The sequence below is a fragment of the Hyla sarda genome, chromosome 11 (assembly GCF_029499605.1).
Source record: "Hyla sarda isolate aHylSar1 chromosome 11, aHylSar1.hap1, whole genome shotgun sequence".
Lineage (NCBI taxonomy): Eukaryota > Metazoa > Chordata > Amphibia > Anura > Hylidae > Hyla > Hyla sarda.
In genome coordinates, this window is record NC_079199.1 from 85,115,950 (window position 1) to 85,129,644 (window position 13,695).

General features: G+C 42.7%; 1 protein-coding gene across 2 annotated transcripts in view; it reads left to right on the forward strand.

Annotated features, from left to right (window-relative positions):
- The window catches only part of LOC130295337 (nuclear receptor subfamily 2 group F member 5-like), a 120,497-nt gene that overhangs the window by 32,941 nt on the left and 73,861 nt on the right, over positions 1-13,695 (forward strand). The window contains exon 1 of one of the 2 annotated variants that reach the window (XM_056545985.1): positions 2,346-2,870. The exons of the other annotated variant lie outside the window; for it this stretch is intronic. The gene's annotated coding sequence lies outside the window, so the exon portion shown is untranslated. Of the gene's footprint in view, positions 1-2,345; positions 2,871-13,695 lie in introns of those variants that run through there. 2 annotated transcript variants of the gene reach the window in all.

Genomic DNA, 13,695 nt, shown 5'->3' on the forward strand with positions numbered 1-13,695 from the left:
AGATGTTGCAAAACTACAACTCCCAGCATGCCCGGACAGCCGTTGGCTGTCCGGGCATGCTGGGAGTTGTAGTTTTGCAACATCTGGAGGTCCGCAGGTTGAAGACCACTTTTGGGTTCAAAATCTTTATTTTTTTAGATTTTGCACCTATAAATTGGGTGCGTGTTATACGCCGGTGCGTCCTATAGGGCAAAAAATACGGTATATATGAAAAAGTTGGTGGACATGACAGTGCAATGTTTTTTTGTTTTTTTCAGTTGCAAATCTTTGTTTTGCGTTAGAAGTTTTTTGGGAAAATGTTTTTGTTGTGATCCTTTTATTCTATTGAGCATGATGATTAAAACTGTATGGAATAAAGCTATGTTCATATCTTGTTTTTTTTCTGTAGTCACTGGGAGTATTCCACCAGGTAAGCCTCCAAAATATGCCTTGTACAGGCCACAATATTGCGTAATTTAAAGCGAGCCCTTTACCTATTGTGTGTCTGTGCCATTATGTAGCATTATCTAGGTTTGCTTTTTATAGTCATTTTAGCTTGGATCAGCGTGGGAGCCAATAGACCTGTTGGATGGTATGTAGGGAGTACTCCCACTGTATAGCACCAGCATACCTAAAAAAACAAACAAACAAACACAATGTAGACAAAGCCTTAGGTTTTTAGGCTTGTTTCATTCCTTCATTTCTTATGAATGGTAATTTTGATTGTGGCCGACGGGATGAGGTTAACTTGTCCAAACCTTAAAGGGAATCGGTCACTAGCATCACCCATGCTAACCTGCTGGTACAGGGTAATAATGCGGGTGATATGGATTCCAGTTCTGTTTACCTTTTCATCCTACGTGGCCCCATTCACGAGTTATGACCATAAATCCAAATATGTAAATGAAGTGCTCTGGTTTATTGGGGGGGGGGGGGTGTTTCCAGCCCCTTGTTGCACTCTTCTGCCCACCCCGCTTGGCCCTGTGCAACACCCCATTCATAAATATTCATGACTCTGATCTTTGTTCTATAAAGGGAATATGCAACTCCAGATCTGCAGCGCCCACTCATGTCACGTGATATCACGACCACATGAATCCTTATCCTTTATCAGTCCGTTAGCCACATTCTCTTCAATCCTCCACTGCTGACCTTCAACCTCACTGGTCAGGAGTCACTGAGGAGCAGAGATCTCTACAACACAACAGCAGTCACAACCAGGACTTGCTCTCCATTTGCTACATACTGGAGGTGTATGATCACAATCATGGGACCATTATATGTGGGGGCTGAGCACTGCAGTGCAGGATAGAAGAGAGTGTCATTGAAGAACCTGTGATGATAGTGATCATGTGATAGAAGTGGTGGGCAAAAGAGTGCATCAAGGGAAAGGGACCACATTGGAAAAAAGCCATTGGAATCAGCGTCACCCACACTATTACCCTCTACCAGCAGGTTAGTGCCGGTAACGCTGGTGACAGATTCCCTTTAAGATAGGACATCAATTTCAGATTGGTAATCTAGTTATTAAAAACGTATTCCCTATCAACAGAACAAGAGATTGGTGTCTGATCATGAGTGGTCTGACCGCTGGGACCCCCTGCAATCTCCGGAACAGGGCCCATCTCTTACCGCTTAGAGTTCTTTCCCCCACCTTTCGAGATGTAGTAGTCCTGGCAGTGATGGGCCGCTCAGGCAATTACCTGAGTAGCCCATCACTGCCAACACCAGTTTGTTTCAGAAGGGTGGGGGGGCCGGAGTACTCAGTGATAATAGACTGACCCTGTTCTGGCGATTGCCAGGGGTCCCAGTGTTTGAACCCCGGCAATCAGACAGTTATGCCCTATACTTTGGATAGGGGATATGCTTTTAATAACTGGATTACCCATTAAAGCGGAGCCACCATATATATATATATATATATATATATATATATATTAGTTAGAAGTAGTCGTATTAGTCCAGTGATGCAAAAAGCGAAATCATCGGTAGTTGCAGTATCTTGTAATACCTTTTTTAATTGGACTAAGGGAGGAATCCCGAAAGCTTGTCTCTACATAATCTTGTTAGTCCAATTAAAAAAGGTATTACAAGATACTGCAACTACCGATGATTTTGCTATATATATATATATATATATATATATATATATATGTTGTTTACTACTTTTTTAGTCCCCCTAGGGACACATTGCCACTACTTGTACAGTACACTCCAGTTCCAGTGTCCTGTCTTTCTGTTCCTGCAGTCACCATTAAACACTGCATCTAGAGAGTTAAATGACTGGGGTCAGAGGTCCCATGCCAAGTGTCAGCCAATGAAAACAGCCTGCAACTGCCATGTATGGAGCTGAAATCATACTGAGCCCACTATATACTTCCTCAGCCTTCATATGTAGCAAATGTCACTAAGAGGTTGACTAAAAAATCATGGGTCCCAGACCAAACTGCATTTAGACCCCTACATACACACACCAGGCATTTAAATTAATTTAGACATCAAATCCGATCAAAAGATCCCTGTCTTCCTTACACACTACTCCAGTGGCTCTCCTCTCTCAGACTACTTTTAATGGTCCCTTTTTTCTCCACAAACTGGACTCTTTGCCATCTTTGCTCACAAATATCCCCCAATAGTAAGAGAGTACCTCTCTTATAGACTGTCCCCTCTGCCTCCCTTCTCACAGACTACCCCAAGGTAAACCCTCCCCCAAAAACTGGCCTTCCTGCCCCTCTCTGGGCCCTCTCTTACAGACGAACCCTTATGCCACGAAGACTTTCCATGGATGCATCTTTCCGTGTGTTGTGTTACCACTAAAGAGTAAAGTTAACCATGGTTAACAAACTTGTGAAGATCCTCATCAGCAATTTTGGTAATTTCTGAATGAGAACGTGAGTACCAGAGAGCATAGATACCAGCTTATTCATCTGCAATGCACAGTGCTTACGCACCTAAAGATTGCCAAATTAAGCAAAGCTGCTATAAAAGGGACAGTGACCAAATCTCTATTCTTTTGCCTCCAAAGTTGTAACCAACAAAGCTGTATTCAAGCATTAAAGGGGTATTTCGGGCAAAAACATTTCATCCCCTATCCAAAGGATAGGGGGTAAGATGTCTGATCGCGGGGGGCCCGCTGCTGAGACCTCCCGCGATCTCCCTGCAGCACCTGCATTCCATTCGGGTGCTAAATCTCCAGTTTCGGAAACCTCCGGGTTTCCGGGACTGGGGACGTGACGTCACGTCACGCCCCCTCAATTCATGTCTATGTCTCCCATAGACATGAATGGAGGGGGTGTGGCGTGACGTCCCCAGTCCCGGAAACCCAGAGGTTTCCGAAACTGAAGATTCAGCACCCGAATAGAAAGAGGGTGCTGTAGGGTGATCACGGGGGGTCTCAGCAGCGGCCCCCGAACCCCCCCCCCCCCCCCCCCCCGCGATCAGACATCTTATTTAGGGGATAAAATGTTTTTGCCCGGAACACCCCTTTAAAGTTTACAAAAGGTTAAAAGTAGTTTAATGGATTCCTATAGTTTAGAGGTCTTATTCCTTCACTGACAAAAGAAAAGTTGTGGGTTACAGAAAAACATCGGGTTATTACGACTCCTACAGGGCCTGTTAGAACTTCGTCAAATAGCCTTCCTGATGTACCTTTACGCAAAATTTTTGTAAAAATCTGTGTTTTTTTCAGTGATACAGCACAATTTGTGGCAAAAGTGCAAGAGGATGGCCTTGCCCAGCCCCCCAAAATGGACCTATTATAATCAAACACTAGCTCATCAAATGAATAGATGCAGTACCAGACACAACCACTACTAAAAGCAGTAGGCAGGTGCTAATAATTGGTCATCTATTCATCTGATACTAATAGGTCAGTTTTTGTTTGTAGAAGTTACCAGAAATTTGACCAAAATTTCCCATGTGGGAAAATCTAATTTTTACAATATTTAAATGTGTAGGGTATGAGTATTGGGTACATTGGCTAGTTATTTTTTTTATATATATATATATATATATATATATATATATATATATATATATGTCTATGGCTACTTGTTATCTTATTTTTAACACTATATTCCCTCTCTGATTACGAAGATACATATTGAGTTTCATTGTTCATTGCATAGTATTGTTTCAGTTATAATGCAACAGACAGATGTACTTACATCACATACCTCTACACTCCACAGAAGCTTTAAATATACACAGTTTACAAAACACATTTTAATATACTGTCCAGACTTATACCCCCCATTGAGTCACTTACCTCCCCCCATACCCAAAAACAGACAATGATGCAGCCCGCAGCCAGTGGTTCTGTTGGAATTTAGTTCTCTTTTATGGAATGTGGATTGGGGGAGGCGACATGACCCAGCATGTCATATAAAGGGCACAAAAGGTTATGACCTTTGGGTAAGGAGGGGGAGAGGAGACACAAGAAGTCCTGTTGTTTCACTTTTCCAGGAGTAGTGTCCTTCTTCAGGCTTGCTCATCATGTGATCTGTATTATAGGGGGCAGCAGGCTAGGGAGGGGCTGAAACTTTAAACAGCAGTTTTCAAAGTCATAAAAAGGTGTATTTACAGGAGACAGGACCAGGCTAGCACTTATAAAATGGATCGTAACTTTCCAAGGAAGGCTGGAGGACAAACCTTAATGAGTGGACATTACAAAGCCCTGGACACAAGACGTCTGTTAGGGTTAGCTAGTAATTTGGCATCAATGCTCATGTTAGGGTGAGGAAAGTCAAATGTAGCTGCTAGAACCATTAATGTAAATAAAGTGTGCAGTTCATTCCTTACAAGCTCTTTACCCCTCCCTTGTGAGACACTGATCTACTGAGACAGGTCTTAACTGGCCATAGACATGATGGATTTTTGCGACCCTTGGCCAGCCCTTTTAGCTATATTCTATGTTACCAAAACAGAAGAATACCATTAATTTAAACCAGATAGGACAATTTTATTTGACATTTTTTGTTTAACATTTTTTGAAAAAAAAAAAAAAACACTAAGTTGGGTTTCTCTCTGTGTCCTGTTTCACTTTTTCAGCCATCTAAACTTGTCTTTCTGCCATCATCTTATCTTTGAGTTCCATCGACTTCCCACTCATTGGAGATGACTGCTGTAATACACACACAATTTTTAATAGCCATAAGGTTTTATTAGGTCATGACCTTTATATCAAAATCTAAGGGCAATGGGGCAAATTGATGAAAACTAAAAGAAAAAACGTCTTTAAAAATCCTTCTTAGAACCCCCACCTACCAGGTTCTATTTATAATATTAGTGTCTACGTATGTTGTGTAAGGACCTGTTGGCCCCTTTAGGCACCAGGGCCTGGATGAGATCTATACTGCAACGCCACCTACAGTTATGTCCCTGTTAGGTGTCATTTGATTGTGGCATGTTATTGTTTTATCCCTGATCTGAACCTTAGGGGCAATATGGAGTAGGTCCAAATTAGGGCATCTTCCATTTCCTTAAAGACAGCTACCATTCCATTTATTATGTATTACTGTGACACTAACGTGGTAAATTTGAGTAGCCGTATTAGTCCAGTGATGCAGATGCAGATTTGCTTTGGACTTGATAAATGGAGGAATCCCAAAAACTTGTCTCTACAAAATTCTGTTTGTCCAATAAAAAAGGTATTACAAGATACTGCAACATTTTTTGATTTGCATCTGTGACACTAACAGAAGATCATTTGTATAGCTTTCTCCTAATTAAGGGTTAATTGACTATGAGAATCTGCTTTGCCCTGACTGAGGATCTAGTATGTAAGTACTTGATGTCAGGGTCTTACTTTCCTGTACACCAGTAAGGAATGATAAGAGCCATGTAGGGAATCCACATGAGGCACATTATCTTTTTTTTCTGTGACATTTCCTCAATTACAAACTATAGAAATGATCCCTGAAAGTATAGTCCTTACCTTATCTTATCTGGGAGAGATGAAGCGGTGTCTGCTCTCTCTACAGAAGGGTCATGCTCTTAAAGCTTTTAAGGACCAACATTTTGGGCAATAGATCTTGTAGAGTACTTTTGGTTAAAGGGGTCTCAGCAATTGACTCTTTCATCAAACCACTTGTACACCTGCTGAAGCAGCTCTTACAAACAATATGCCTTGTAGACATGGTCAGGCATTTATCAAGTGATTTAGTTAATTTTTTTTAACTAAAAATGTCGCACCTGCGCGATTTTTCGTGCAACATTTTGACTGGAAAGCGAGAACAGCAAGTTTTCCAAAACTTAACTACGTAGTAATAATTTTAAAATGGACTACGGGTAGTCAGGTATTTATTAACTGCGACAGTCGCAACTGCGCAAAAAAAAGTCGCAACAAGGTTAAAAATTGACAAAATTTACTCCAGCTCAAACATGGAGCAGAAAAAGTTACTACCAAAGTAAAAAAGGAAAAATTGCTTACCTGAAAGAAAATTATCAACAGGCTGAAACCGGTTGATAAATATGTCACACATAAGCAAAAAAAAATTAAGAAAAAATTACTAAAAAAAGGAATACATAAGCAAACATTGATAAATGTCCCTCATGGTGTCTACTGACGGTTTGTATTTTTTCAGAAGTTAAGTCAGTTGCAATGGCATCGAAAGGATGGCAGTCATAAGTAGGGGTGTAGCTAGGGGATGAGACATAGCTAAAAAGTCACTGTACTTTAAACAGGGTATTTCCAAGATAAAGAGAGAAAACAGGCTACATCGCAAGTCATGTCATGACCACAGTTCAGGGGGGAAAGATTGACTTAAAAAAGCTCTTTCTAGCACAAAATTGGTGTGAAATGGTCATAGGTGTTACGCCGAGCGCTCCGGGTCCCTGCTCCTCCCCGGAGCTCTTGCGGCGTTCTCCTCTCTGCAGCGCCCCGGTCAGACCCGCTGACCGGGAGCGCTGCACTGTCACTGCCGGCAGGGATGCGATCCGAGTAGCGGGACGCGCCCGCGGGTCGCATCCCAATCTACGCACCTGTCCCGTTCCCCAGCTGTCACGTCCTGCCGGCTCCGCTCTCTAGGGCGCGCGCGCCGGCTCTCTAAGATTTAAAGGGCCAGTGCACCACTAATTGATGCCTGGCCCAATCAGTGTCTATTAGCTTCCCTGCTCCACCTGTATATAAACCCACTTCCCCTTCCTGTCCTTGCCGGATCTTGTTGCCTCAGTGCCTAATGAAAGCGTTTTGTGAGTGCCCTTACCAGTGTTACCAGACCTTCTGCCGTTGCCCTTGACTACGAACCTTGCTGCCTGCCCCGACCTTCTGCTACGTCTGACCTCGCCTCTGTCTTGTCCTTGTGTACCGCGCCTGTCTCAGCAGTCAGTGAGGTTGAGCCGCTACCGGTGGACATGACCTGGTTGCTACCGCCGCAGCAAGACCATCCCGCTTTGCGGCGGGCTCTGGTGAAAACCAGTAGCAACTTAGAACCGGTCCACACCAATCCCTCTCTGACACAGAGGATCCACCATCAGCCTGCCGAATCCAGACAATAGGCTGTCTCATCCTTTGGCTTTGGCAGCACAATTAAATGTACTTAAAGAGATTATCTGTCTAAAATGTTTTATTTAAGAAAGAGATTCACCTAGTTTCTCTGCTGCCACAGTCCTTTTTGAGTCTCAAGTGCCAGCAGCTTTGGGTAGCCATACACCTGAGACTTTGATTGACACAACATGACCACTGAAAGTCCTGTGGCATCATTTATATGGCCAAAAAAAACTTAACACAGTAAATTTGCGCGCAGGGTAAAGTGATCAGCTGAATGCAGCTTAGCCAAACACAGTTTTTTGCAGTTGGCCGAAAAAATCCAGCACAGCGGATCAGACTGGCAGACATCTTGTCTGCCATCGGCTAAGGTGAAACATCAATAGTGTATTATTTGCATGATGGTTGAGAAAAAGGGCCAAAATACACCATTTTGACTGACCCTTATTTTGGATATATGGCCAGCCTTTAAATTAAAGAGCTGGGTAATACCTGGTTCCTTGGCTTATCAACCTTCAATGGAGATCAGTGGAGCAGATTTGTCAGGGTGTCCATAATTATCAGATTACTCAGATGTTCTTTTTATGTCATATTTGTCATTCTGTTCTTGGATTAGGAGAAATCGAGAGGCTTTGTAGGACTTAAACCTCATCCTTATGAGTTGTATTTAATCACTTATTGTAAAACTAAACAGAAAAAAAAATTAAAAAGTATTCATCTACTCTTGTAACCTAGATAAAGAATGTTGAAGGGATTTATAAATGGTCAAAGACTAAAGGCCAAAAACTCGATTTTTTTCTATATAGATCAATAGAAATGGCCAATTATCAAAGACAAAGGGAATGATATATATGACTCCGAAATAAAGGTGAGTACAGAATTACAATTACGAAGTGACCTCTTCATAAATTCTTTATCTTCCTGGGAAGACGAAACCCTTATCTAGCGATGTCATTGGAGGATGCATTGTCTGCACAGACACACCCGTCTTGAGATATGAATGTTTTTTGGGCAATTCCTACAAGTCACAGTAAGCTGTCTTGAAAAATGACCTGTTTCCTTGTCACCCTGAGGTTAATTGTAAGGTAGAAATATTGCATAGTCCTGCGTCACAGAGCTGGTTTTGTCAGTGCTCTCAATGACCTTCAAGGATATGCCCAACCTCCACACACACACATTTTGTTTATTTTGGCAGTTTTCTGTTAGTTGCAAAAGTCAACATGTCTCCCAGACGCCCCTCACTCGGTCTGACCATTCCAGCACCAAACTGTCCCTAAAAACTCTGTCTGGTCTGACACATTCTCCACATGAGGAATGGAGTCTACATGTAAAAAATAACAGCTGTAATGCAAACATTTGTACCACTATAATAAGACGTCATGGCGTCACGTGTGACTGAGCTCCAGAATTCAGCCTTATGCTCTGCTGTTTATACAAGCAGCATGGACGACCATATGGAGACCACAGCAAATGGTTTTTCATGCCCTTAAGATAAAGTTATAGCCTCTCTGCTTCTCCATACCTCACAGTTTCCAGCCTTTTGGCATCTATTATGGTATTTTGCCATCAACCTTTTCAACCTAGGCCTGCTGTTTTTTACATCAATTATGTGGTGAACCAATATTTAGTGACATCACTAGTTCTGCGTGATGCAACTATTGAAGAGTTACCCCCCCCCCCCCCCCACAAAAAAAAATAAAAAATAAGAAAAAAAAACAACAACCATACATGGTGGTTGTCTTCATTTGGTCCATGGAAGAGCGTGACACATCGTATGCCAAATATTGGGCTCTATTTTTTTATATGGTGCTCTGATTTTTTTTCCTGATGTTGTTCATTCCCTTTTAAAAAATTTTAAGTCTTCATTTTGCATCATTCCCTTATGGGAGACAGTTATAAGCTTGGGATTTGGCTTTATATGTGACAAACTTGCGTCAGATTTCTCAAGCACACGTGTAAAATTTGTCACATTCTAGAAGAATAATCTAAAAGTGAAAATTAAACTTTTTATACATGTTACCCAGTCTATGTGGTTCCTCCTTCTTTTTCGGGAACTCAATATTTCTACCATTCTCCCAAAAGTGGAAAGTATTTTTGTGAACACATCTAATAGATATCCTCTAGTTTTTCACTTACATTATTCATCAAATTTATGGCAATTGCATAATTATTTGATTGTTTACTTATTTGTCTGTTTAGTTATTTATTAAAGGGGTACTCCGCTGCTCAGCATTTGGGACAAACTGTTCCGAACGCTGAAGCCGGCGCCGGGAGCTTGTGATGTCATAGTCCTGCCCCCTCACACCGTCACGTCCCACCCCTCAATGCAAGTCTATGGGAGGGGGCGTGACAGCTGCCACGCCCCCTCCCATAGACTTATAGACTTACATTAAGGGGCGGGGCATGATGTCATGAGGGGGCGGGGCTATGACATCATGAGCTCCCAGCGCCGGCTCCAGCATTCGGAACAGTTTGTTCCAAATGCTGAGCAGCGGAGTACCCCTTTAATTCATTATTTATTTATTTATTTATTTTTGTAGCATCTTAAGTGGCCTTTCCCATTTCAACACCTATGGCATATCAACAAGGTATGTGATAAATGTCTTATAGATGCGGGTCCTCACGTCCTAGACCCACACCTTATCTGCTTGTGGTGACTGGAAGTGGTCAAAAACTCTCATTGACTTTAATGGGAGTTTTCTAAAGAGCGAAGCAATACTGTTTATCTAATTCAGAAGTTACAAAAACAGTGTAGCTCACAATACTAGTTTTTGGAGGCCATAAATGTCTCAGATGGGAATACCATTTTTTAAGGTCTGATAAAAGAAATACTAGTTTCTGTTTGCAAAAATAAAATTATTTTTATTTTTGCAACCAGAAGCTAGTACTCCTTCTTACATGGAAACTAGTAATTGTTATAATTTCATATAATTATATATATATATATATATATATATATATATATATATATATATATATATATATCTAAACGGGATGAGTATTTAACTCAGGGCGAGTTCACCACTCCTGGTGTGACGGAGCTTTCAAGGGCCACTCTGGGTAGGGGAATATGCAAATCAGCTCATTACATCACCTTTTCAGGTGATGTTCCCTGGTATCAGCTTAGCTCCAGTTACGGAATATAAAAAGCTAATTGGGATTAATGCCAAACCAGAACTCTCTCTCCAGAAGGATAGAGGGACCCATCTGCAGACAGCTGTTTCGGGGTTCTTGCCCCTCTTCAGTACAGAGCAGGGTGATCTGGCTTGGCTGAACTCATCCCGTTTAGTTGGTCTAAGGCCCCTCATCTCAGCCAAGCCAGATCACCCTGCTCTGTACTGACGAGGGGCAAGAACCCCGAAACAGCTGTCTGCAGATGGGTCCCTCTTTCCTTCTGGAGAGAGAGTTCTGGTTTGGCATTAATCCTGATAAGCTTTTTATATTCTGTAACTGGAGCTAAGCTGATACCAGGGAACATCACCTGAAAAGGTGATGTAATGAGCTGATTTGCATATTACCCTATATATATATATATTTTTTTTTATTCATATTTGTTTTTTCAGTTAAAACATGAAAATATAAAAATAATTGTGATTCCTTTCTTACTATAGCACCATTTAACTTACTGTTTGAAATGCTGTATCTATTTACATGCTTCATTTCGTGCTACATTTTTTTTATGCGATTACATGCCATTTAATAGTAACCCTTACACTCACGCATTGTTTTTACATGGTTTACATGGTGTGATAATTCCCTTGATTTGCAAGGGATTTACATGTTGATGTCAGGGGATGAAATAAGAGCCGAGTTTATCAGAGAGAAGACGACTTCTTTGTATGTTGTGACAGAATTCAGATCATTACATAAACACTCTGGAAGCTCTTAGAAGTATGGATCAGCGGTGAATTTATAATAACACAGGCCCTGGGTGATATTCTTCCATGTCTTTTCACTTACAACTTGGGTATTTATATCTACTGTCCAATAGGGGTCACTTCTTTCTCTACAAAAATATATTGCCAGAAAATATTTAAGAATATTCTAATAGTAACATTGGTTAGATGTCAATCAAACGTGAAAGAGCTACACTCAAGAGGCCTTAAATGCTGTGAACTCTATAAATCATACATTCTGAATTCTTTTCATTAAAGTTTTTATTAAATTTTGACTTTCAATATAGTCATATAAATAAAGAAAAAAAATTTGTTCATTACATAATAAGAGTGGAATAATTCGAACCCCCACTTTGTCCCCCTCAACCCCACTCTAGGTCTCCGAGAAAAAAACAAGAAATTAGATTGTAAATTATGTAACTGCCACTAGTTCTTCTTACCATTTTTAGGATATATTTGTCAATCTCTTAATTTCTCTATTAGTTTTTATCATAAAAAAGAATTAATATAATGCACCAACAAATAGGACATATGTCACGCTTCGGCTGGCAGGAGGTGGATCCTCTGTGCCAGAGAGGGATTGGCGTGGACCGTGCTAGTGGACCGGTTCTAAGTTACTACTGGTTTTCACCAGAGCCCGCCGCAAAGCGGGATGGTCTTGCAGCGGCGGTAGTAACCAGGTCGTATCCACTAGCAACGGCTCAACCTCTCTGACTGCTGAAGATAGGCGCGGTACAAGGGAGTAGACAAGAGCAAGGTCGGACGTAGCAGAAGGTCGGGGCAGGCAGCAAGGATCGTAGTCAGGGGCAACGGCAGGAGGTCTGGAACACAGGCTAGGAACACACAAGGGAACGCTTTCACTGGCACGATGGCAACAAGATCCGGCGAGGGAGTGCAGGGGAAGTGAGGTATACATAGGGAGTGCACAGGTGAACACACTAATTAGACCAACTGCGCCAATCAGCGGCGCAGTGGCCCTTTAAATCGCAGAGACCCGGCGCACGCGTGCCCTAGGGAGCGGGGCCGCGCGCGCCGGGACAGGACCGACGGAGAGCGAGTCAGGTACGGGAGCCGGGGTGCGCATCGCGAGCGGGCGCCACCCGCATCGCGAATCGCATCCCGGCTGGGGGCGGTATCGCAGCGCACCCGGTCAGTAGATCTGACCGGGGCGCTGCAGTAGCGAGGATGTTGCGAGCGCTCCGGGGAGGAGCGGGGACCCGGAGCGCTCGGCGTAACAGTACCCCCCCCCTTGGGTCTCCCCCTCTTCTTGGAGCCTGAGAACCTGAGGACCAGACTTTTGTCTAGGATGTTGTCCTCAGGTTCCCAGGATCTCTCTTCAGGTCCACAGCCCTCCCAATCAACCAAAAATAATTTTTTCCCTCTGACCGTCTTGGAGGCCAGTATCTCCTTCACGGAGAAGATGTCAGAAGAACCGGAAACAGGAGTGGGAGAAACAAGTTTGGGAGAGAAACGGTTGATGATGAGTGGTTTAAAGAGAGAGACATGAAAGGCATTGGGAATACGAAGAGAAGGAGGAAGAAGAAGTTTGTAAGAGACAGGATTAATTTGGCACAAGACTTTGAAAGGACCAAGATAGCGTGGTCCCAGTTTGTAACTGGGGACACGAAAGCGGACATATTTAGCGGAGAGCCATACCTTGTCTCCGGGAGCAAAAATGGGGGGAGCTCTTCTTTTCTTATCGGCAAACTTTTTCATGCGAGATGAAGCCTGTAAAAGAGAATTTTGGGTCTCTTTCCATATGGTGGAAAGATCACGAGTCACTTCATCCACAGCGGGCAAACCAGAGGGCAAGGGAATACGGAGGGGGGGAAGAGGGTGACGGCCGTACACCACGAAAAATGGGGATTTAGCAGAAGATTCAGAGACTCTGAAGTTGTACGAGAATTCGGCCCATGGTAGAAGATCTGCCCAGTCATCCTGGCGGGAGGAAACAAAATGCCGTAAATAGTCACCCAGGACCTGGTTAATTCTTTCTACTTGCCCATTGGATTGAGGATGATAAGCAGAAGAGAAGTTTAATTTAATCTTGAGTTGTTTACAGAGAGCCCTCCAGAATTTTGACACGAATTGGACGCCTCTATCCGAGACGATCTGCGTGGGCAAACCGTGAAGACGAAAAATGTGTACAAAAAATTGTTTTGCCAACTGAGGCGCTGAAGGAAGACCAGGAAGAGGAATAAAATGTGCCATCTTGGAAAATCGATCAACGACCACCCAAACAACAGTGTTGCCACGGGATGGGGGTAGGTCTGTAATAAAGTCCATACCAATCAGAGACCAAGGCTGTTCGGGGACAGGCAGAGGATGAAGGAG